General features: G+C 46.0%; 2 long non-coding RNA genes across 14 annotated transcripts in view; one reads left to right on the top strand and one right to left on the bottom strand.

Annotated features, from left to right (window-relative positions):
- LOC105086592 (uncharacterized) overlaps window positions 1-23,086 on the bottom strand; it is a 99,973-nt gene extending 76,887 nt beyond the window's left edge. Inside the window, exons 1-3 of one of the 10 annotated variants that reach the window (XR_010383677.1) lie at window positions 22,791-23,086; window positions 10,013-10,171; window positions 3,226-3,532 (exon numbers count right to left, since the gene is read on the bottom strand). This is a non-coding gene — a long non-coding RNA (uncharacterized LOC105086592). Of the gene's footprint in view, window positions 1-3,225; window positions 3,533-4,112; window positions 6,242-10,012; window positions 10,172-21,406; window positions 22,226-22,790 lie in introns of those variants that run through there. The other 9 variants (XR_010383675.1, XR_010383676.1, XR_010383682.1 and 6 more) reach the window with 9 other exon arrangements.
- Window positions 6,193-9,942, top strand: LOC135322788 (uncharacterized). Of its 4 annotated transcripts, none has more exons than XR_010383685.1 (3): window positions 6,193-6,239; window positions 6,823-6,959; window positions 9,418-9,942. It is a non-coding gene; the product is annotated as an uncharacterized LOC135322788 (long non-coding RNA). The 4 variants fall into 4 exon arrangements; XR_010383687.1 differs by lacking the exon at window positions 6,193-6,239 and adding an exon at window positions 6,372-6,428; XR_010383686.1 differs by lacking the exon at window positions 6,193-6,239 and adding an exon at window positions 7,582-7,673 and having other exon boundaries at window positions 6,687-7,243.
- Window positions 23,087-23,297: the final 211 nt, after the last annotated feature.

The raw sequence follows: 23,297 nt of genomic DNA, 5'->3' as shown, positions 1-23,297 counted from the left end.
CACCTAACATCAGACACTGCCACACCTAGAAACTTCCTTCCTTTTTTTTACTATAACTGTACAATGTAGTTTTGTCTTCCTAAGTGCATTATACACGTTACTGAAATGTTGTGAGTCAGTTGTGATCACCTGAATCACATTTTAAGCATCTGATGAACTGTTCATCTCATTAATAAAGCCGTCAATAAGTCCAGTATTTCCAAAATGAAAAATCTATTTGAAATACAAGTATAATACTTTCTAATGTCGATTTTGGTTGATCTCTACTGAGTTTTCTCAGAACATGCCATACCTTTAAACACAATGATAACTGACCAGGGCTACTGTAACTTGAATCACCAGTAAATCCAATACCCCAAATCTTCAGACTCAGTAAAATAAATAGTATTTGTTTTAATTGGCAGCTCATGTGAAGAGAAACAAAAGCAGTTTCCATCTGGTTTTACATTGATCCTGAGTTATTTTCAAGTCATCATCGTTCCCCCTTTGCAAACTAGATCACAAATCTCCACAAGGGCAGGGGTCCCACTTGTTGTGGCCTTTCCTTGTCTCCATGGAGACAGGTATCACACTTGGAACATGCATAACAGGTGCTCAATAAATGTTTCTTGCACAGATAAAATGAGGAATAAATGAATGTCTGTGTACAAAAATAATACTTTATCTATTAATCAAATGATTTTAGTTTTGCACATAGTGATCAAATAGAGACATGATCAGTGCCTTCTAAAAAGGAACTCTGGTGGCAAACATCACCATCTCAGACACAAATGGACAGTAAGATTCTCGATAGCACTTCTCAAACATTTTGGTCTCGGGAACCCTTTACATTCTTAAAAATTGTTGAGAACCCCAAAGAGCTTTTGCTTCTATAGGATATATCCATCAGTCCTTACCATATTAAAATTAAAACAAAATTAAGCATTTATTAATTCATTTAAAAGAAAAGCAGTAAGCCCAAAGTACATCAACATAATGTATGTTTCGTGAAAATACATTTTCCAAAACAAAGGCAAATTAGTGAGAGAAGTGAGATTATTTTTAAATTTCTGCAAATCTCTCGAAAGTCTAGCTTAGTAGACAGCTGGGCTCTCATACCTACTTCTGCATGCAGTCTGTGATCAGATTGCATGGCACGTAACCTCTAGAAAACTCCCCTGTACACCCAGGAGAACGAGTGACAGAGGCAATGTCTCGGTACTATTTTGAAAATAGTCTTGATCTATGGGCTTCCTGAAAGGGTTCTGAGGACCCCAGGAGTCCCTGGACTGTATTTTGAGAACCACCATTCTAGATGTTTCCACTATTCTAGAGTTCTTCTAAATAATATGTTCTTCTAATTAATAATAGCTTAAATAATAATGGCTATTCACTTCATGATACTTGCTTCTTTGCCTTGCGTATTAGAAAGTTCAGGTCAGGAATTAAGAGTCTGCCCCTCCCTGCCGCTGCTCGACTGCAACCTGTCTGCTACTGGGGCTTTCACTTCTTTTTTAGTGTTCATGGGTTTTTGTCATATTTCTTCTGTGTTTTTATTAGAAGTTCCTTCCAATCCTTTCTGGAAGTACGCTGGGTATCTGAAAGGATAGGAATGTGTGCGTGTGTACATATATACACATACACACATATCTATCTACCTATATATATCAACACATACAAATTAAAAATTGACCGTTTATTTCATTTTCAGGATCTACCCCACTAACACACTTCAACAGAATGAAAATATGTATGATCAGCACATAAAAGATTAAGACATCCCTCAGATTGATTGACTGCACTTTCTTAAAGCCCAGAGGACAGGGGCTGAGCTGCAAGGAAACTGCTCTCTAAAAAAGACACTGCTTCTTGATAGAGAATTTGTCACTCAAGAATTTAGGCAAATAATGACTGGGACATTGTGCTGTACACCAGAGATTGACACATTGTAATTGACTGTACTTCAATTAAAAAAAAAAAAGCAGGGAAAAAATAAATAACTAACTAAATGTTTAGGTTTTCAAACCATGCTTGGGAAAAGAATTTAGACATTAATTTGTGAGTTTAAGTGCGTTGGTAGAATTGTAAATTTGTCTTTTTGATATTCAAAGTCTTGAGAGATTCGAATGTGACTATAGTTTGAAATATATTTATAAATGTAATCAACGGTGTAAGTGATGTAATACATTAAAGATTTTAATCTGTGGGGGAAAAAAAGAATTTAGGCAAATAAAGTCTCTATTGTGCTTGAATTGTCCCAGACTTCCACCTGCACCATACCACTTTTCTGTATCAAAAACTAATTCTATGAAAGTCTGTAACAGTCACACTTTGGAAACGTCTGCCCACCCTACTTCCTCTCCCATCTGGGAGAACTGCCCCTCAGTCTGTCCCCGGGCGCCCTACCTGCTGCCACCTCGGTTGGATCAGGTTGTGCACTGCTGCAAGCTGGGCCAGTCCCATTCTCCCTCCCGGGAATGTGGAATTAGACTGATGACGGCCAGTCACCTGGCTAATGCCTTCAGGAGAGATGTAACCTGGTAGCTGCAGCGGGATCATCTCCCACCCAGCCCCGCGCCCACAGAGAAGAAGAAATGAAAGTCGAATTCGGAGAGGGAGAGAGACTGGGGGCACAGACAAAGCTGGAGAAGGGGGCCTGCCTGGGTGCCTGGCAGCCATCTGTCCTTGGACTTGATGAAACCCTGCTTTATGACACATTTCCCGTAAGGCTTAAGCCAGCTCAAGTTGATGACTGCAACCCAAAGGTCTTAAATGAGGCAAAGGCCACGCCAGAACCATCTGTGAGTATTTCTCGACAGCCGGGGCCCTTAAAGGACCCTGGAGAGTGCTGCAGGCCCTAAATACACACCTACTCTCTGAAGGCTTCCATCAGGCAAAAATATCTTTCTATCCAAGGCCAACGAGATTAGGAAATGCCATTTCCTCCAGCTTTCCATCCCCGGAAGGCAAAAGTACTGGAGTTGGCAATTGCCTCTGTGGTTTAGTATTGGCCGAGGGCACACACCCAGTGACTTGAATGACAGAAATCCCCAGATGCCAGGGAGGAGGCTGGCCGTTATGTCTCCAACTACCGGCTGGTTCTCACTCCTCTAAATCAGCGCTCACCAGAGCCCTGACCCTCCATGCTTGGCAGGATGACCCACTTTTAAAAGTGCCAATTTTTAGCAGCTGGAAACAATAAACATAGAGGGAGGGGAAGATGCTGAAAGACTGATTTCTCTTTACCTGTTTGCAAAAGTCGAAAGATGCTCTAGGACTAGTGGGACGGCAAGGATGTCACGCCGCAGCCACGGAAAGCTGATGCAGCTCCCGCCCCGGAGCCGGAGCCGCTGTGTGATGGTCGGGTCATCAACAAGCCTCCCTGGGCCTGGGTTTTCACAGCCTCAGAATGAGGAGGTTGAAGTAGATGGTCTTTAACAGCCCTTTCATCTTCAACTTTCTACCATCTTTGTGAGCTGGAAAGATTTACACAGAACTTCATCTTGATTTTATTACTTGTAGTTCATCTTCTTGTGACGGAGCCAGCGGCAGCCTGTGCGTGGGGAAGTAAGTGGCTCACTCGGGATGATTTAAGAGGCGCTGAAAACCCTGAGTACCTCCCTCACTGTTCTGCCACAGCAAAGGCCCAAAGCTTCCCTGTCCCAGAGCCAGCCCTGGGAGCGACGCATGGTCTGTAGATGGTCTCAGTCAAAAGGCAAACATCTACACTGCCCATGGTTTCTAACGCAGCATCTCAGCCCAGACTTGCCGCCAGATTGCCTTGGAACTGTATCTGGAATGGTCTCCAGCACGATCGCCAGGAACGGTCTGGGGCACAGGGCACCGCAGTAGCAGACATGCCCTGGGAGTGAGGTGCACAGGGGCACCCACAAGTAGCAAAGGGCTCTAAGACCAGATGAGGAAGCTGCTCAGGAGCCAACTACACTGGCTTAGGGCGGTGGGCTGTCTGAGTCATTTAACTCACCTGAGTCTCTTCTCTTCAGGGTACTAGCAGGAAGGAGGTTCCCTGACCACCCTCTGGAGGGGCGGGGGGTCCCTCCTCCATACAAGGAAAGCCTGACCTTAGGCCCCTGTGGGCTGTCATGACGAAAAGACTATGGAAGTTGGCCCACCTGGAGAAAATGGCCCAATTCTGCCTTGGAACAGCTGCCTGGAAACAGAAGCCCCTGCCATTGCAGGGGTTCACGGCTATTCCCATGCAAGCCCGTGGAACCGGCTCCCTTCCTCTCTTGACTGTCTGCCTAATTAGCCGCAGACCCACGAGGGCATCCGTCCACCCCAAAACATAAGGCTTGGGTGTCAGGTTGTACTAAGCCCCTTCTTGGTGGCTTCAGTTCTTAACCTGTAAATATGGAAGAAAGATAACCAGGAGGAGAACTTGCTACTGCTCCTCTGGGGAATTTCATCATCAGTAGGGGTGCTGTATGAGGTTTAGTAATAGATGAGCCATCAGATGGCACACGGAGGTACTACTCTACAGTGCTTCTTAAACAGCAATCCCCCTGCACCGTATTGGACCACATGTAAAACATTATAATTGAAAAGCAGGCTTCCCACTGATTTTCTTAGATGGCTAGGCTTGTCGAATCTTGATCTCATTTTTTGGGTGAGGATTAGGGTGTATTCTGGTGACTTATGAGTGTGTAGACATTAAGTAGAATTAAAGCAGTAATGGAAGCAAAAACAAAATCCTTAGTGGTATCTTGAAATCTTCTGAAGAGAAACTACTAAAGAGCCTAAGAGAACCAGGTGTGTTTTTTATTTGCTGAGGATAAACAGGAAAGGGACACACATTCTTAGAGGACCCCCATGTCCCATTACCATCACCACCCAGGCACCCACCTCCCTCGTCTCCAGAGTCAGTATCTTGTAAAAAAATACCAAAGAGGCTGAGAATCCCAGTTTTCCCAGCGATTCTTCACTGCCCAGCAGAGATTTCTGGGTAGGTTGCAAGAAGTCCCATGAAACCTTCAAGTTTAGCTTGTTTTGCTGGTCTCTCCCTCTTTACTTTTGTATATTTCATTTGTAGAAGAATGGGACTTTGGGGGATTTTAAAAATCCTATTGGATAGTCCAATCATTTTGCACAGAGATACCAGCCTAGGGCCCAGGGAATTTCCCTAACAGGCCACAAAGAGACTTGGGTTCACTGGAGACAACAGCTCCTTAAGCACTCACTCTGGCAAGGGTTTAGGAATTCAGAGATTCCTGCTAATGAAAGGCTTCCTTAACATCCTCGGGGGTGAAGATGCACTGATTATGTCCATTGTGAAATACGAGCCTGAAAGAATTCAGAGCACATACCTACCTGCAAATCTATCTGCTTGTCCTCCAAACAAGGTGTGGGTTCAATCTGTGCTAAGGTGGGACCATCTGTTTTACACCAGCAAACACTAGGTCATAGTATAATATGGGTTTGGAGTCAGAGAGATGTGGGTTTGAGTCCTGGGTCGGCCACTAAGAGCTGTGTGGCCAGGCCAAGTCATTTAGCCTATCCTTGCCTCAGTGTCCTCGAGTGCAAATTGGGAATGATACAGACTTACATGATCTGGATCCACTGGTCTGAAGACGGAAAAGTGAGAAACAAAACTGTGTGGCCATCGTTTCTGGCAGCAGAAGTACCATACACTTTTCTTTTGCCTGGGACTCCGTTGTCCAGGCCACCTTGTCTTTACACGTCCCAGCCCCTGCGTGCACTCCTCATGTGAAACTCCGCCCCAAAGGACCCTCCGTCCCCAGCCCAGCGGAGCCAACTTGCTCCCCCGTTCTCTGGCCTCCCGCTCGCCTCTCTCCCTCTCAGTCCCATTTGGCTCCCACATTTTCTTCTCTTAACACAAGGTATTGCTGCCCTTTAATCCGCGTTCAACTTCAGGGGCAGAACCGCCGAGAAAGTGAGAAGAAAAGCAGCGGGCGCTGCCACCGCCCTTCCGTGAGCGCCGCGCTTGCCGGGCGCCGACGGACCGGGAGCGGCGAGCCGGCGCGGCCCGGGCTCCAGGGCGGCCCGGCCGCTGGAGCTGCCAGCAAACTTTTCCCGTCTGAATTCTTGACCCAGAGCCTGGGAACCACATTCGGCCCAAATCTGTGGGCTACGCCGAAACGAGGGAGCCGCCCGCAGCCCTGGGGGGCCGGGGGAGGGGAGAGAAGAGGAAAGGGATGCAGTGGGAGGAGGTGGAGGAAGGAGGAGGTGGGAGGTGAGAGGAGGCGGGGGAGGAGACGAGCGGGGGAAGTTGGAGAAAGGAGGTAGGAGAAGGGGGGAGGGGCGGAGGCGGGGAAAGGAGGAAGTGGGGGGAGGAGGAGATGGGAGGGAGGGGATGGGGGCAGAGGGAAATGGGGGGAAGGAGGAGATGCGAGGAAGGAGGAGATGCGAGGAAGGAGGAGTGGGAGGAAGAAGATGGGGATGGGAGACCGAGGGGGAAGGGGGGAAGGGAGGTAGGCTGGGTGGGGGAGGGGCGAGGTGGAGGAAGGAGGAAGTGGGGGGTAAGGGGTAGGGGAGGGTGCAGAGCCCTCCGGGCATCCGGAGGACATGCCTGGTAACTCTGCTCTTGGGCAGCAGGCGCGCTTGGGAAGAGGAGGTTGGCACGCGGAGCTTTCCTAAAACAGCACTCCACCCCCACCCAAAAAGCCCCAGTGAAGCCCGCCCCGCCCGGGCCTCGGCGCAGCGGCGGCGGCAGCACGCGGGCTCGGGGCGCGGGGGGCGCTCCCTGTGGCCGCGGCCGCGGCCGCGCAGTCCGGGAACTCGGCTCCGTCAGACTTCCGGGAAAGAGGCGGCGGCTTTTCTTCCCCAAAATCCAGCAGGTTCATTGGATGTGCTTTTGTTTTACAGTGGAAAACTACAGTAAAAAAAAAAAACAACAACAACAACCATTGCGATGAAAATAAGTGAGAGTAGAACCTGCCGGCTTCACTTCCTAGAGGCTTTCTGTTGGGTCTTGAAACTAGGAATCTTTGCGGGTCATCCTTGTAAGTGCCTTTTTCATCCGTTCACACTGGTGCTTGTCCGTCTCTGATGCGTTTAACATCGTTAGACTGCTGACGTGGTGACATTGTGCTAAGTTGATTTGATGATGATTTCTGCTTTGATCGGTTAACATCGCCTCCCTTGATGACACGCCATAGATGCATACACGTTGCAAAAAGAAAGGCGCGGCGGAAGAGGTGTCTTTTTAACCCTGTGGTAAAATACGTATGAAAATACTCCCTAAAGCGCTGCCAGTACCGAGAGAGGGGAGCATTATTCAGGGCGCGTAAGTGTTAAGAACAACAGTAATTCCCTGGCTAGTAAGTAGGCATTATACATAAGTTAACAACCGGTAAATAATAAGGACGAAAACCCTATTAGTTGTTCTAAACTTCCTGGTTTAGAACGTGTATCATTATATCATTTGTAGTAAATCACATTATCAGGTCTGTATGTGCAAGAGAGAATGTCTGCTCTGAAACAGGGCAGCTTTAATGCTTAAGCACCAAGAAGTTCTTAAAAGATCTCCAAATGCAATCAATTAATATAAAGCAGATGCAGTGTGGGGTGCTTACTAAAACTGAAGCTTCTGTCCCCAGAGAATTTACTCCATTTTTCTTTAAGATGAGCTGAACAGCCAGGAAATCATTTAATTTTAAATTGTCCAGTGCCGGTTGAAGATCACTCCAAAACCAGAATGAGGCATCCCTGGGATGGTAAGTTAATAGGAAGGCCCAGTTCAATTTACAAAAATTTGGCCTTCAGGCCGTGTCTCATACACCTACATAAAATCAAAGACAATGTGATGCATGTTTGATTAAACTAAACCAGCAGTAGTGATAGAATATACCTTCATAAAAACAAGATGCACAGACACATTTCACTAAACAGTATCCCAGTTACTCCATGTAGCTTAAGTCCCTGGGAGTTAGCTCCAGACCAGAGGTTGTAGGCTGGAGCCTACCTTGTTTTCCAGACCTGTTTGTTTGCCCTTTGAATTTGTTACCTAGATTTAAAAATCAGGATATTTCACATGGGAAGCTGGACTTTTGGCTTCTCTTTGAAATCTGAGAAGACCTGGCCACCTGGGTGGGACTGTTAACTGGAGCAGAGCAGCAGTGTCAGATGTGACAGTCTGCACCTCCCCTGTTGTCCTCTTAAGGGACTTGTCTGCCCTGTGCATTGAGTTTTCAGCCCCTGACAAACCACTGCACCCAGCATTGGGCTTTTTTATAAGGATTATTCAAGTCATAGGTGGTCTAGACACTCTGTCTACGCCTAATGCATGTATAATTAAAACCTCAAATCTTGATTTCCAGAAATTCATCTTGACAGAGTCACCCAATCAGAAATGGGGGTCTATGTGCATTTCCTAAAGACAGGCACTACAGAACGTCCGGGTTCCCTCTATTCTGCATTTCCCCAAATGCAGCAAGACATAGGGGAGCCTATGGTCTCAGGAATTAAACCTGGTTTGGATTCCCACTCCATACTTGCTGTGCAGTGTTAGGCAACTTATTTACTATCCTTGAGCTTGTTTCTTTAAAAATAGGTATCATAAAACTACCCCTTTGGATTTTTGAGTATTAAGTTATTATATGTGAAAGCATCTTTGCAGTCTTTGGTCCACAGGAACCACCCACAATGCTAATTTCTCATGCCCTTGGGATTTCAGTTACTAACACAGGTACTTGAGAGAGACTTCTTACTAGATCTTTTTACTTGTCTACAAAATCCGACTTTAGTAGAATCCAAACTTTGGTGTGCAGGAGACTTGCCTGTATATTTGCTTACAGTAACTAGTTTCCGGGTCCCTTTCCCAAGATTTTGATACAGGAAGTCCCAAATAGGGCCCCGGGGTTTGACATTTTAACGTTTAATCCTGGGGTACAAATCTCAGCCCTGATTCTGACAGTCCCGGTTCTGGACTGTCCCTGGTCGTTCAAGTCAGTAAGGTGGAGCTGAAGGAAGGAAGGCTGGTCCCAGCCAGCGTGCTGATCCCGCAGGGAGCTCGGATGCCTCCCTGCATCCTTGTTGCCAGCTCATCAGTTGACAGGCATTTATTGAGCACCTGCTAGAAGTGCACTGCGCCAGCACCAGGCACGCAGATGAGGTGGTTCCAGCCCACAGGGAGCTCAGGGAACTAACTTCCAAGGCCAGCCTGGTATTTGGGTCCCAGTTTCCGCCTTTCCTACCACGCATCATTTAATACCATCTCAAATGACAGTATTCCCAGGATGCTCCCTGATGTCATCAGCACCCCCCCAACTCCCCCCCCCCCGCCCCCAAGCACTGGGGATTCCTGTGCCGCACTGCAGTGACTTCTTCATCACCTGAGGACACTTAGCAGACCACTGCTTAGGTGCTCATTAGATATTTGTGGAATTTAATTTCCTTGGACAAATCTGTCTTCTGAAACTTAGTGTATGTTCATTCATTCATCCAATATTTATGAGCCAGGAACTGTTCCAGGAGCTGCGAATACGGCCACGAGCAAATGTAGAATCCCTGCCCACGTGAAACGTGTGCTCCAGTTGGAGACGACAGGCCATATAAACAACCTGCTTGGAACTCTTGTGTCCTCCACTGTTGTCTGCACCCTGACATCTGCTGCGGTCTCGTTTGCTCCGACTGCTCCCTCAGTTCCCTGCCAGGTGGACTTCTTCCCCAGCCCTGGCCTACACAGCCCTTACTCAGCTGCGATTCTGTCTGCGGCCGAAGAGCAAACCGCTTCTCTCATTGCATCCCGAATCAAAGTGTCTGCCTATCTCCTCTAGGCTTTAATCAAGATCAGCCATTTATTTCCAAAGGCCAGAAGCTTCCACAATGAAGGCGACTCGCATGTTCTCTTCTTGCAGAACATTAAGGAGGAGGCTTGATGGAAGCCAAGCGATTCTGCTATCCCATTGTGTGGTTCTGTTATCATATTGCTTTTCTTTTTAAGCTTCTTAGCTATTATGCCAAATATAAAAGTAACTCTGACTACTTTGCATTCATATTCTACAGCTTAATTTGAATAGCCTTTTAATAATTTATCAGTAAAAGATAATCTTACCTTTAGATAAGTGATTTTGCAGGGTACATTTTGCCGCATTATTATGGAGCTCTTTGTATTTTTCTGGATCTAGTACTTGTTATAGAGAGATACAAGTCCAATTTTGTCCTAAAAATGAGAGGATTTCAGTATTCCAAGTATTCTACCAAGTGAGTTAATCTGAAAATTAAAATAAAGAAGTATAATTTTAATTTCTTCTTGAAATAAGCAACTGTTTTTGAAAATGCCCCCAAATGTATTATTTCTAACTCTTTGCATGCATATATTTTTATGTTTGACCTTTATCTACGATCATCTTTGGCTCTCAGTTGCATACATTTTATCATTTCCCAAGTCTAGAAGACTTCCTGTTGAGAAATATGAACTGGGTTAATGGAAACTCTTTGGGAAACAAACTCAGACACCCAGGATTTCCCTTTGTGCTGTGAAATGCAAGATAAGCAATTTGATTTGGACATAATATCAGTCTTTAGTCAGGCAGCTGGGGAATAGGCAGTTAGAATTAAAACATGTTGGACCACTGACAGTCACTCTAGCGAGAGGGCAAGTCGCTGTGCTTCGCACAATTTCAAACTGCTCCGTCAGAACTTAATTTGAGAGTCTGTATACATGCACCACTGAAAGTGGCCATGAATAGATGCATCTACCCATTAGAGCTGTTGGAGTTTTAAAACTCTGATATGATGAGAATTCAGACATCATGATATTAACACACGCTTCAACCAGAACCGAAAGGAAAGAAATTACATGCTCTGTTTCTTTCTGTTCTTTTTTGAAGTGAAGGTTGAGAGAGGAGGTGAGGTGAGGGTGAAAAATATGAATCGGGGCCTATGCAAGCCACGATCATAATTGTGAGAAATCCACTTTTGTTTTTACTGAAATTTGGTGATTGAAATGCCTGGAATACACACCGTAACCCGGGTGTCGTTGCTTTAGGCTAAAGGTGGAGATTGAAGGTGAGGTGCAAAGGGTGCCGATGACATCGCTGAAAGAAACAAAACCAATGCAAATTTCACAGATTAAAAAAAAAGTAGCTTCTCCAACTCTAGGTTGTGCTTGGCTCGCTGCACCTTTTCTCAAGCCTGGGCTTCCATCCTCCTTAATGACACTGTGTGTGCTCCCCACCACCTTTCCAGTGAGATCCTCAACAAGCACGCTGGGGCCCTTGCACCTCCCTTTGGTAACTGGTAATAGGATCTCCCCTGTCCTACAGCTACACATGATTTGCTCACTCTCCTTTTATGATATTATTTTACAAACTGAGCTGTTAAGGTTGTGTTTGAACTTTCTGAATAAGAACTTTAATTAGGGAATCAGAAGGTTTAAGCTTATGCTTTTTGACAACTGAAACCAGTGTCTATAATTTTTCATATCTAAAATATAACTATTACCTGCTTAGCTTTTTTTACTTTCAACTTGTAAAGAAAGTTTTCCTTCTTCTCAAGTTCCCTTTTTTACATCCAGTAGGACCAGCTCTTGGGACTGTCATCAGTAACAGGAAACGCACACACCTCAGGGGGCAATAATAAATCACCAAGTTGCCAAGAAGTCTAGGGATTTTCTTTCTTTGTCTAGTCATTGTCACAGCCAGTGCCTTCTTGAAAGACGTGCTTTCATTTCATTGCCATATTTGGTGACTAAGAGTTTTCTGGTCAATTTAGTAAACTTTTAACTATCTTAGAATTTAATTAGCTCAATAGAGTGGCCAAAGGAACCTCCACATGACCACACATATGGATACATTTGAAATAAATGATGCCTGCTGACCAGGGTGGGTGGGCTGCTCCTCTTGTTAGTCTGGGGGGTGGTTGTGAGTTGTCTTGTTTTTGTTTTGGAGGGTGAGGGTCACTGGTGTGGGCAGGTTTCCAAACTACCTGAGAATCATGACCAGGAAACTCACAGCCGGCTCCAAGAGGACTGTACAGCTGGCTGGACGGGGAGCAGGAAGGAGAAGGGGTTGTTAAAGGCACTAAGATTGTTTCACTTGCAAAGCATAGAGCAGAGCTAGAGAACTGCCGGGTCCCCACAGGAGGGGAGGAACCAGGGAGGCTGCAACCAACTTCCAAGATCCTTTTATTGAATCAGAGAAAATAATGGGTTTCAACCACAGCGGAACTGAAAATGGGGTTCATTTCATTTAGCACCAATCATTTCCATGCGTTGATTAGTAATGTTCACTGGCCTAAGGGTGCGGTACCCAGAGTGCCAGCTTTTGGAAGAAGCTTGTTAAGTCGCCCATTGCACTCCGTTCTCCACCACGTTGTCTGCAGTACAGTCATCTAGGTACAGACGGAAGAGGAGGCCGCCAGATATTTGGGAAGTCACCCAGACACAAGAAAATGTTTAAAATGTCAAGGGGCTATTTTTCTCACAGTTGGGATGGGAGTGGGGCCCATCATGAGGGCACAGACCTGCTCTGTGAAATCCACTTCAAAAGCTGGGGCTGTCTTCAGACAGACCTTTCTCGCTCCCTAATAACCCAACTGTAGATTTATCATGAGAGAACTTCTCTACCAATTTTTCGGAATATATTTTTATTTTCACCTGGTTGGCTTGAGAGTAGTGAGCAAGCAGCAAGTGATTTTCCCCCTTCAGCCAGCTGTCAGCCCTTTAGAGACACAGCCCGAGAGATTTCCAAAATGAGTAAACATCTCCTGCTGTTTAAATAGCCAGCCTTCAAACTGATTCAGAAACCGCCCAGGCAGGTATTCTGGGTCCCCGTGTGATTCTGGACGTGTCGCTGACCTCTCTTCAGGCTTAAGTGAAGTTAATGTTTTTCCCTCCTACCCACTCACAGCGGTGCCTTGGGGATGGAAAAAAAAAAAATGGATGTGGCGAAGTCCAGGGCAGATTTGCTAAATGCCACAGGAAAAATCAGGTTAAAAGCATTTCTCTTTTGTGAAATGCAGCTGCCGTGTGAAGGACCCAGGGCACACAGTCTTCTCAGTTCAGGGACACACACATCCGTGTTTCCAGAACTCAAAACCCGGGGTGAAACGACACAGTGGAAGGTTTTAAGAAAGGGAACAGTGTGTCCTTTTTCCATCTAGGAGGCAAGTCCTCTTCTTGCTGATGTCTCTGGAAAAGTGAATGTGGCCAACATAAAGGTATTTTACTGCTGGTGCTGCTATAAAGAGACCTCAGCGTTCACATCTCGGAAACCTGTCTTCAGATGCAGTTTCACCCCGACAAGTGATCAGGACTGAGCTTTCCTGAAGGAAACTTTGGTTATTGGTTTAATTATAGGCTTTGGGAGGGGACCCTGGCTGCATCTTTGGTCCCTTCTCAACTCTTGCTCCTTCCTTAAGACATGTTCATCCCCCGCGTGGTCTCCTGCCAGCGAGAGACCGCAGACTCAGCGCAGGAACGCCGGTCCCTGCGAAGGGGCCACACACGCCGAATCAGTGTGCAACACGGGGATGTCTAAAGAGCTGTCTTTCCAGCAGCACACGCTCCAGCGCACCTTCCACCACTTACTGGACACATTAATCAGAAGTCAGGCTGTCTGGGATTCCGGCCACAGATGCAAGGCCTTGGTCAGAAGAGTTGTCCAAAATGCCAGCAAGCAAAACTGAAGTGCTCATTTTTTCTTGATGGGAAACACCAGGCTATACACAACCCCACGGAGGCAAGAAACTGGGGAATGGGCTTTGCCGTGGATCCATCCTGAGGAGGTGAGGTGCTGTGGGCCGTGGCCACCTGGTCCAGCAGTGAAAGACAGGACGTCGGCCAGCATTTCGGAAAGAAGTAGTGAGGTGTGGGGGCGCCTTCCCAAGTCACCCCCTTAAGTTTAAGGCTGCCGCTCAGACTTGGGAATGCGCTTCGCACTGGCTCCCGGACGTGGATGGAAGAGTTGGAAGGGCGTTTGGGTTTTTGGCTGGCGGGTTGGTGTTTTGGTCTCGTCATCGTAGCCATCCGGTGTGGTTGACACAACTTTAGAAAGCCCCAGTGCCTGCCCTGGAAACTCTGGAGAACTAGACATTTAATTTGCTTATTATTCTTTCATTAACGTATCTAACAAACTCCACGGAACACTGCGCTTGGTGCTGGAGATACAAGCGGGAGGAGACCCACACCCTGCCTCCGGGAGCCTCCAGCCCGGAGCCTGTTGCGGTTCTGCAGGTGTGGTTCCAGGCAAATCTGCCCCCTGGACCACCCGTTCTGAACACTGGAATCAGAGACAAGTGATTTCTTGAACTCACCAATAACCAGTTCTCGCCAAAAATGCCATCTAGATACAAGAAAGAGATTCCTGTGACCTATTTGCAAAGACTTTGTTTAAAACTACAGTTGGAAAACAAAAGTAAAACAGTGGACTTTTTCAGTCTAAAGTGAGGTGATCTTACTGGGCCCCTGTGTATTTTTATGTAGTGTCAAGGGCAGAGCAAGGAAGGAGGTTAAGGAGAGAACTGCTGGAGCCCCCTGTTCACTGTCTTGGATTCATAATCCCTCTTCTCCACACTGGAGAGGCTTACGAGGCTGACACCCACACGAGGCCAAGGAGGCAAATCCAACTGTAATGGCTTTACACAGTGCAATCAGATAGACTTGTTTTTATAGAGGGAAAAAGCCTTCAGATAATGAGACTGGGCAGAGCCTGGGAAGTAGAGGTGAATGTCCAGTCTTGAAATGACCCCTCTGATCTTTGCCGAGCGCCCTGGGCCAGTCCCCTGATGTCTTTGGGTCGCAGTCTCCCACTTGTAAATGAGGCACTGTGCTCAGTGACACCTGAAGGCCCTTCTCATCTAAACCTTCTGTAATCTCAGCTAAAGGTGGCACCGTGCAGCGTGGTCTGCGATTTTAATTCATTGATTAGGCATTTAATCAATGGCCAAAGCGGCTTCAACGCTCAGATTAGAATAATTATGGCGAAGCTTCAAGGTTAATAATGAACTAAAAGAAATGAGCCATTTCACAACTCTGCTAGAGCTCTCCTTTCCAGCTCTCAACAGGAGAACAAATAAACAGCGATGAATTCATACAGAAGCAAAGATTATTTTTGGCAGTTAGAAAAGTTAGCCACTTCTTTGTTTACACATACGCATTATATACATGCATAGGTGTCTGCATTTATAAATGTGTATATTCATGCTGCCATTTGTCATGAAATGTGACTATTCCCAAATAATAAAGTTATAATTGCTAGTGTTTGTAATACTTACTGAGCACCTACTGTGTGGCCAGCACTGTTAAAGACTTTGTTAATATTATCAATAACTTTTCATTAAATTCTAATGTTTCCACTCTTAACACCCACCCATTTTGATTTCTCAAAATGTGGACGTTTATAAAGTTTATTGCAACCATCTTGTTGAGCAGGCATAACTCTTAAGAGTGTCGAGAAACGGTATTTCATAAAAAGGAGTCCAGTTTGTCTGAACTTTTGAGCATAGCCTCGCTGGAAAGGCATCCATTTGATTATGTTGTGTCTGGGGGTGGGGCTTCTGCCTCTAAATAACTCTTCTTTGGGAGAGAGAGGGAAAACTTTGGAGTACATGGCCAATGGAAAACATTTCCATCTCTTTCGAGATCGGGGGGAAAAAAACACCTTAGTAAGGCTCAAGGAAAAGTTTCCTGGCAATGAGGGTTACATTTGATAAGCTTCTCTGATATTTGAGTCACATCTTCTGGAAACAGGTTATAGAATAAAATTCCACACAATTGAGACAGTTCAGGTGTGGTTCTTTCTGTTGGACCATACAAAATCCACACTCACACTGAAATTTCGCAGGATCGCCAATTTTCCTACTCTTTGGCCTTGCAGCCCTCCCAGAGCAGTGAGGAAGCATTCAGTAGCATAAGGGACGTGTTTCATATTATGATGCTTATAATTCTACATGTTTTCCCCAAATGTACAAATATAAAATGTGCTACGTTCTCCTCATATGCTTGCATATGGAAAACAGAAATAAAAATTGTTTACTTTGGCTGCAACAAATGTCATTCTCTTGCTTAGTGGCTTTTGATATCCTTCAGCCAAACCAAACACGCAGCTTCTCGAGAAACCAGAATCTGTATTTAATACAACGAGTTTCTCACTCCCAGCCTCCCTTCTCCCTCTCTCTTTCTAATGACTCCATTGTTAAATAAGAAATGGATAATGTGAACTTCCCCAGCAGCACCAGTCATATTTGTGGCTGTTTCATAAGTAATTTAGGAAAGCAGCTGAAGCACAAAGAAGCTAAATTATTAATTACAGTATATTTCTCTGCTGGGTATCACGATAATCTTCAGTATTAATGCCCTTCTTACAAGGGTAAGGTTAGGAGACTGAAGTCAGTGGGTTAAACTGATAAACAATTATGAAATGTTTTCAGGTGAATCGTTGATTCTGATTTTATCATCAAACCAAAATAGCACCTCATTTAATGCATGCATGGTCTAAATATTTATCTATGTTGATGTGTTGATCTTAATTGTTCTAATACCTTCTTTAAATGGTTCTCTTTGAGAGTCATACACCCTTTGATTCAGTTCTCCAAAGTCAAGTGCAAGGTTACCCATCACGAATTCAGGGGCTCCTGTGGTGTGGGCCGGACGGCCAGGACCCAGCGGTGTCCCCAGTGATGGAAACCAGTGGTCAGAACCCCACCTCGCCTGAGCTGGTAATTTGGGCAGGTCACAGGTTAACTCAAAAGCTATGATTAGTGGACATGTGTCCGACGTGGCTGTTGTCTGGAAGTCTGTGCATCCGGCAGCCAGAGTAAGTCAGAAGAGACACTGGTTCTAATGTTTCTCTTAAGCCAAACATGAAAGAGTTTAGGCAGAGATCATTAAGCAAATGAAGAAGGACAACAACAAAAGAGCACAGGGCACTCCTCGCCTGGTTCAGACACCACCTCTGTAGGGAAGTGATCACTCCCTGCGGGCCAAGCTCCTGCTTCAGAGTCCAGGGCTTCTACCTACTTTAGCCATTGCGTCCTCCTCATGACCCCCTGCTGCCTCCAAAGCCTGAGAGCCTCTTCCATCCATCCCTGAGCTACTCCGTTTCTTACCTCCCTCAGTACTCGGTTTATAAATCCTGAGCATTACCATTTGCTCTTTTCCCCCTAAATCTGCTTTTCCTCCCCCCTCCTTAAGCCACGCCCACTGCTCCTTTTGCATTCAAGACTATGTTACACAAGGGGGGAAGGTATAGCTCAGTGGTAAAGTGCATATGGAGCATGCACAAGGTCGTGGGTTCAATCCCCAGTACTGCCATTAAAATAAATACTAATTATCTCCACCACCACCCCCACCGGCAAAAAAAGACTATGTTATACAACACTGTAATAAAAGACTATGTTACACAACATTGTAAATCAACTATACTTCAGTAACAATAAAACTCAAAAAGTAAAATTTCAAAAACTGGGTTGGTTTGTGCCTACTCCTCTTGGAAGCATATCTGAGGCTGGGGCATACGGTCCTGAGTGGTCCCTCCGCACTGCTCCGTTCTGGCTGTCTGGCCCCAACCACGGGAGTCCCAGAATTCGTGACTGGCAAGCTTGCACTTGACCTCACAGGGTGAGTACCCACAGTGGGTGGAGGCACACGTGAGTGACTGTTGGTTTGGTGGAAGCTGTTTAGTGCTAAAGTGGCATTGCTTTTCACTATAGAAAAATCTAGTAATATTTTTTCAGCACACAAGAAAGAAAATGCTATCTTGAAGCAAATGGATATATGTTAAGATGATGTAGAGTGCAACAGGAATTACTTTTTACATGATGCTTTGAAATAGAAGTTGAAAAGACAGTGGAGACATGAATGTGACTACTATCTCCCCACAGACGAGGGAGGGGAGCTGGTGTGTGCCCGGAGCTGTGAGTCTACTGCCTTCACACACCCACATGCTAGTGATTTTTGAGTAGGATTAGAAAAGGCAAATTCCATAGCCCCAAAATAGCAGGCACTACTCAACTGATGAATAGGTTAGTCCACAAGACAGCTCCCAACTGCCTGCTGGCCCTACCCCAGTTAAAGGAACTTCCAGAAATAATCCTTCTTCAAATTGGATTATCTATGCAAAAGATTCTTTATTAACAATTTGCATCAGGGTTTGGCACACTATCCATGAGCTAAATCCAGCCCACCTCCGGTTTTGGTAACTAAAATTTTCTGGCAACACAGCCCACCCCATCATTTTTGTATTGTCCATGGCTGCTTCCCACTATAATGACCCAGCTGAGTAGTTGTGACAGAGACTCTGTGGCCCACAAAATAAAAAATGGTCCTTCGGGGGAAAAGTTTGACAATGCTTGACCTACATAATTTAAAGAGAGAGTAGTTCGGTCAAACATGCTTTCTCCAGTGGGAAAGTAATAGGGTTGGATATATTCTTTTCTGAAATAAATGAGGGACCCAGGTCTCCCATCCTTCCCACTTGGGCAGACCTGGGCCTGGAATCTGGCTGGCTAAGGGAGCAGTAATGTCTGGTTACCGAGTAGAGTAACCATCTAGTCCTGGTTTTCTGGGGACTGTCGTGGTTTTAAAACTGAGCCTCATGTTCCAGGCAAACCAGGACAGTTGATCACCCTGACATGTAGTGAATAGCTTGTAGGGTCTGAGGCAGACTGACTTGGGTTCAAGTCCCACTTCTTTGACTTCATGCTGTGCAGCTTGAGTAAATTACTTAATCTCTCTGAACCTCAGTTACCCTATCTATGAATTGGGATTGATTCGCTTTTGAGGAGATATGGTAAGGATTAAAGGGAATTATGCACAGAAGGAGCCTAGGACAGAAGGGGTCCTTACTAAATATTCATTCCCTTCCTACCCTTTAGACCATTAAGGGCTAGTTTTTTTTACTCAATCTTAGCCAAAATTCCTCTTTTCATAAAACTATCAGAAGGGGTAATTCTTTCTTATGCACTCCATTTTCTAATGATGTCATTCCTTTGCCTTTTACAAATAAATGTCCTAATAAACAAATAACTTGTCCTGTAGTGGGGGAAGTAGCCCATACACGTAAAATTGCCTGATTTTCAACTTAACTGTTTTATGTTTTAAACATAAACACTTGCAGATGAGTGGTGGTTGAACTCTGCTCTGTCCAGCTATGGACACATCCCAGGAAGGTTTGCTGCGCCCAGATAAAGTAGTTGGTTATGCTCCAGGTCCACAGACAGATGCTGAACTCCCGGGGAAGGAGGCTCAGGGACTTTTTTCTAATCTAGCATTTGTGCCTCTAATGGAGGATGTTGACAGAGGCTGCGAGCGCTCCCTCTCTCATGATTCATCTGATGGTCACTATGACCGAAGCACTAAGTGGACCAACACGCTCATTAATTTTTTAAAGAGGTTAATAAGACACAGACGGCAGTGTCCAAATCTGATAGCAACTTACATGTCATTAAAGGTCCCCAGGATGAGATCCAAGGGACGAGACAACATTAATCTTATCCCAACTCACAGCATTTTGATTTAAGATCCAGTTGGTTAGCAAATGTGCAGGATGGAATTAAATAATATGTACTCCTGTGGTAGTTTATATTCCCAGTTACACTTAAAATCCTAGTTGGTCCCCAGCAAATTCAATTTCCTTTAACCTGTAGCTATAGGACTTTGAGAAATCAATTATTTTTTTTACTAAATGAATCCAAAACTATCAGCATTTTAATTTAATGCTCAGTTTCTTAGCAAATGTATAAGATCGAATTAAATAATGTGAACTCCTGTGGTAATGTATAACTTAAAAAGTTCCAAATACCTACTCAATCATGGCTGATTCTCAACAAATTCAATTTACTTGAGCCTGTGGCCATGTGATTTTAATAAATCAAATTTTACCAAATTAATTGGTCAAATCAGTCAAAATTTACAAATTCTGTGAGAAAATAAGTCGGTTGATTGGCTGATTTTAATGGCTAATGCAGCAAAATGAGTCAAATTATTAGCTCAGAATACTTACTTTAATAATACTTACTGCTTTAATTTGATTTAAACTATAAGCATCTGTTTGCCTTTTCGATTAGGAAAACACCAAAAAGCACTGGTCTCCAAACTTGGCTGTGCCTTAGAACCATCTGGGGAGTTTTCAAAACTTCCAAAGCCCAGGCCACACCCCAGGTCAATTAAATCAGAATCCTGGTGGGTGAGACTCAGGCTTCAGTCCCTTTGTGAGCTCCCCAGGTGATTGGGAACCACTGACATCAAATAATTAGAGTTCAAAGTTCAAATAATTAGAATGAAGCCATGGTAGTATGTTTTGCATTAAGGTGGAAACCCAAGTTGAAGGAGAAATGAGAATGAGACTTTGTAATAACATAATAGTAATTACTGTAAGCGAGTAATTTATTATATAATTTGTTACTGTTCTGTAAAAGATGATAGCTATGTATTGAGTTCTATCCAAGTGCCAAGCACTGTGCCAGGCATTTTACATGGATTATTTTATTAAATTCCACACATGTCCTCAAAGCCTTATAAAGTCACTGTGATTATTGCGCCCGTTTTATAAATGGGGAAATTGAGGCATAGGAGGTTAAATACTTGCCCAAGGACACACACCTAGCAAGTGGTCAGGTAAGAGCCGGCACAAAGCCGTGCGAATCCAAAGCCTGTGTGTGAACTGTTTTTGAAAAGCAGTGACTTGAAACTCAGTGCTGCTTTAGGTCTTTGGACATCACACTCTTATTTCTCTGGGGTATTGTTTTTTGGGCTTTTTTCCACTTTTCTTTGTTTCTGGACGCAAAGGCCTCTCCAAACAGCACACAAAACCAATTCCTGATGCCCCTGAGAGAGAGGTAGGCCTGGATTTATGCATATAATAGGCAGAGGAGTTAATATTCCGCATTAAGAGCTCCCTCTGTCTCAGGGGAGTTGCTGGCAGACTTAAAGCACTCTCAGGCAGCAGAAAGGAAACCTGAAACAAAACCCCCACCTGGGGGAAAGACATATGTGCTGAAACATCTTTAAAATTTAATTGAAAAAGAGAAAGAATATAATGGAGCTTCCCATTCACCGAAAATCTTGTTATTTCATAAAATCTTCAGTGCTGACCTGTCAACCTGTATGGGCTTGCTTTTAAAGTTTTGGGGGTTTGGGTTTTTTTTTTTTTTTTTCTTTTTTCTTTTTTGGAGGTAGGCCGTCTCGGTAACATGTATTCAATACCAGCCGAATTCTTAACATCAGCTGATAAACATTAACATTTGGGGTTGCATAATGAAAAATAAAACAGAAAGAAGAAAGAGAGATGAAAATACAATATAATGTCATGGTCGTTTACAACAGTTACCTGTGACAATTACAGCTCTGCACACTCATCTCTGAATTGTGTCTTCTCTCGCCTTTTCACATAAAGGCTGAGAGAGGAGCTAAAACTGCCCTGAGAAGCTCCCCCAGGACCGAGGCCGACCGTCAGAGCAGAATCCGGGCCAATCTCAGCAGTTGTGTTTTCTCACGCAGCCCACTTACCTCAGGAGAGCAGTTCTCCTTCCGAGCATCGCCCAGACCCAGCACAGCCCCGGCCGGGAGGAGGGCGGGGGGCTCTGTGCCTGCCCCGCAGCCGCCAGGCCATTGCCAGGATGGGACGGAGCCTGCAGCCCACGGCAGGCCGGGCGCCCGCCACCCTTTCAGGGCACCTGGGCCTTGGAAGGGACCAGAACTCCCCTGCAGCCCCAGGCAGGGCCTCGGAGGGAGCAACCCGCGTCCCGGTGGAGGGCTGGGTCCCGGAGCTCAGTGTTGCCGGGCGGCGTCCTGTTTCCAGGTGGAGCTGCGCACCTGTGGAATGTGCACCCACCTTCCAGAAGGGTGAAAGCGCTGGGCGCCAGCCACGCTCGGCTTCCAGAAGGTCACCTCCCACTTCTGGGGGGAAACAGACCAGGACTGCGCACGAGCCGGAACCCATCCCTAGTCTGACTGTGTAGGAGCAGAGTATGGGGTCCGTTTTAATTTCCTCATAGGCTTCCTTCTTTAAAGACAAATTTTCTATGGTGCTTTCTAAATAATACTCATGTTTTCAAGTTTAGGAGCGTGGCCAGGGGAGAATGTGAGTCTTGTAGCTAGCAGAAAACTCAGGAGAAAAATATTTTAAGGAGATGATGTCAAAAGACTGAACAAATCCCGAAGGAAAGGCCAGGCAGGCACCACGAACACGGAGGTTGCCTGAATCAGCTCTCCCCCGAGGCTCCCGTCCCCCCTCCACGTCGTGCGAAGGAGGCAAAGGTCGGCGCCGGCCCAGCCCCGGGCCGTCCCGGAGACGGTAGCAAGCGCTTAAGGGCACGCGTTCGTTCCCCTTCGCCGGCCCTGCGTCGGCCCGTGTGCGCCAGCACGGAGAAGGGCGGCCGTGGTCTGCGCGGGCGCGCCGGCCTAACCCGGGGAGGGCTCTGCGCGGCTGCCTCGGGGGCCAGGAGGCCCGGCTCCGCGGTGGCAGCAGCTGGCGCGCTTCCCGGCAGCTCCCTGCAGCTGCAGCTGTCCGTGCTATTTGCAGCTCTCCACATCCTGAGAGCTGGAGGCCGGGCCTCTCCTTGGAGCGTGTGAGTAACACACACTGGCAGGCAGCGAGAGGAGTAACTGGGAAAACGGGAGAGCGGTCAGGGCCTTCCTGGATCAGGGAAAGGCCAGGAAGTGGGGAAACAGAGCCCTGCGGGGGCTGAGGAACTTCTGCTGGGGCTGCCCAGGGTGGGTCACGGAACCTCAGCGGCCCCCGCTCCCCGCCAGAGCCCCTGAAACAGGGTGAGCAGCGAGCCCCTAGCCGAGCTGGGAAATGAACCACCTTCCTGCTGGATCTCCCCAGAGGGGCCTTTCCAGACTGTCCACCATGTCCCCCACCTCGGTGACCCGCCTGTTATCACCTTACCCTGAACAGCGTCCAAAACCATCTTTCTTGTGTATTTATTTGTTCACTGTTTGTCTTCCGCATGAACACGTGGGCTCCTGGAAACTCAGGAGGTAGGTGCTGGGTCTGGTGTTTTTTCTCGCTGAGTCTCCTGTGCCAAGCACGGTGCCTGGCACCTTCACAAGTGACTGAATGGCTCCGGAAGGCGGGGCTGCCTACTAAACAGTCAGGGAGCTGTATTTGTCAACTTTCCATCCTGAAGAGGTGTTGTCCTCAGCCTGTGGACAGGAGCTGGATTTATTTGAGGGGTAAGGAAATTCATTCTCCCTGGCTTTGTATCTTTTCCAGCCCACAGTGTAGGATCTGCTAAATATTAGTGGTCTTTACATTTTCTTTATGTGACCTATACCACTTGTCACTGTTTAATGTAATCTTATGTCATTTAAAGAAGGTTAAATTGTGGGGTAACTAGAAAGCAAAAATAATATAATTTTAAGCACGATCATTTAGGGGCAGATTTTCCCCTAA

The sequence above is a fragment of the Camelus dromedarius genome, chromosome 13 (assembly GCF_036321535.1).
Source record: "Camelus dromedarius isolate mCamDro1 chromosome 13, mCamDro1.pat, whole genome shotgun sequence".
Classification (NCBI taxonomy): Eukaryota; Metazoa; Chordata; class Mammalia; order Artiodactyla; family Camelidae; genus Camelus; species Camelus dromedarius.
This window is presented reverse-complemented; position numbering and strand designations above follow the sequence as displayed.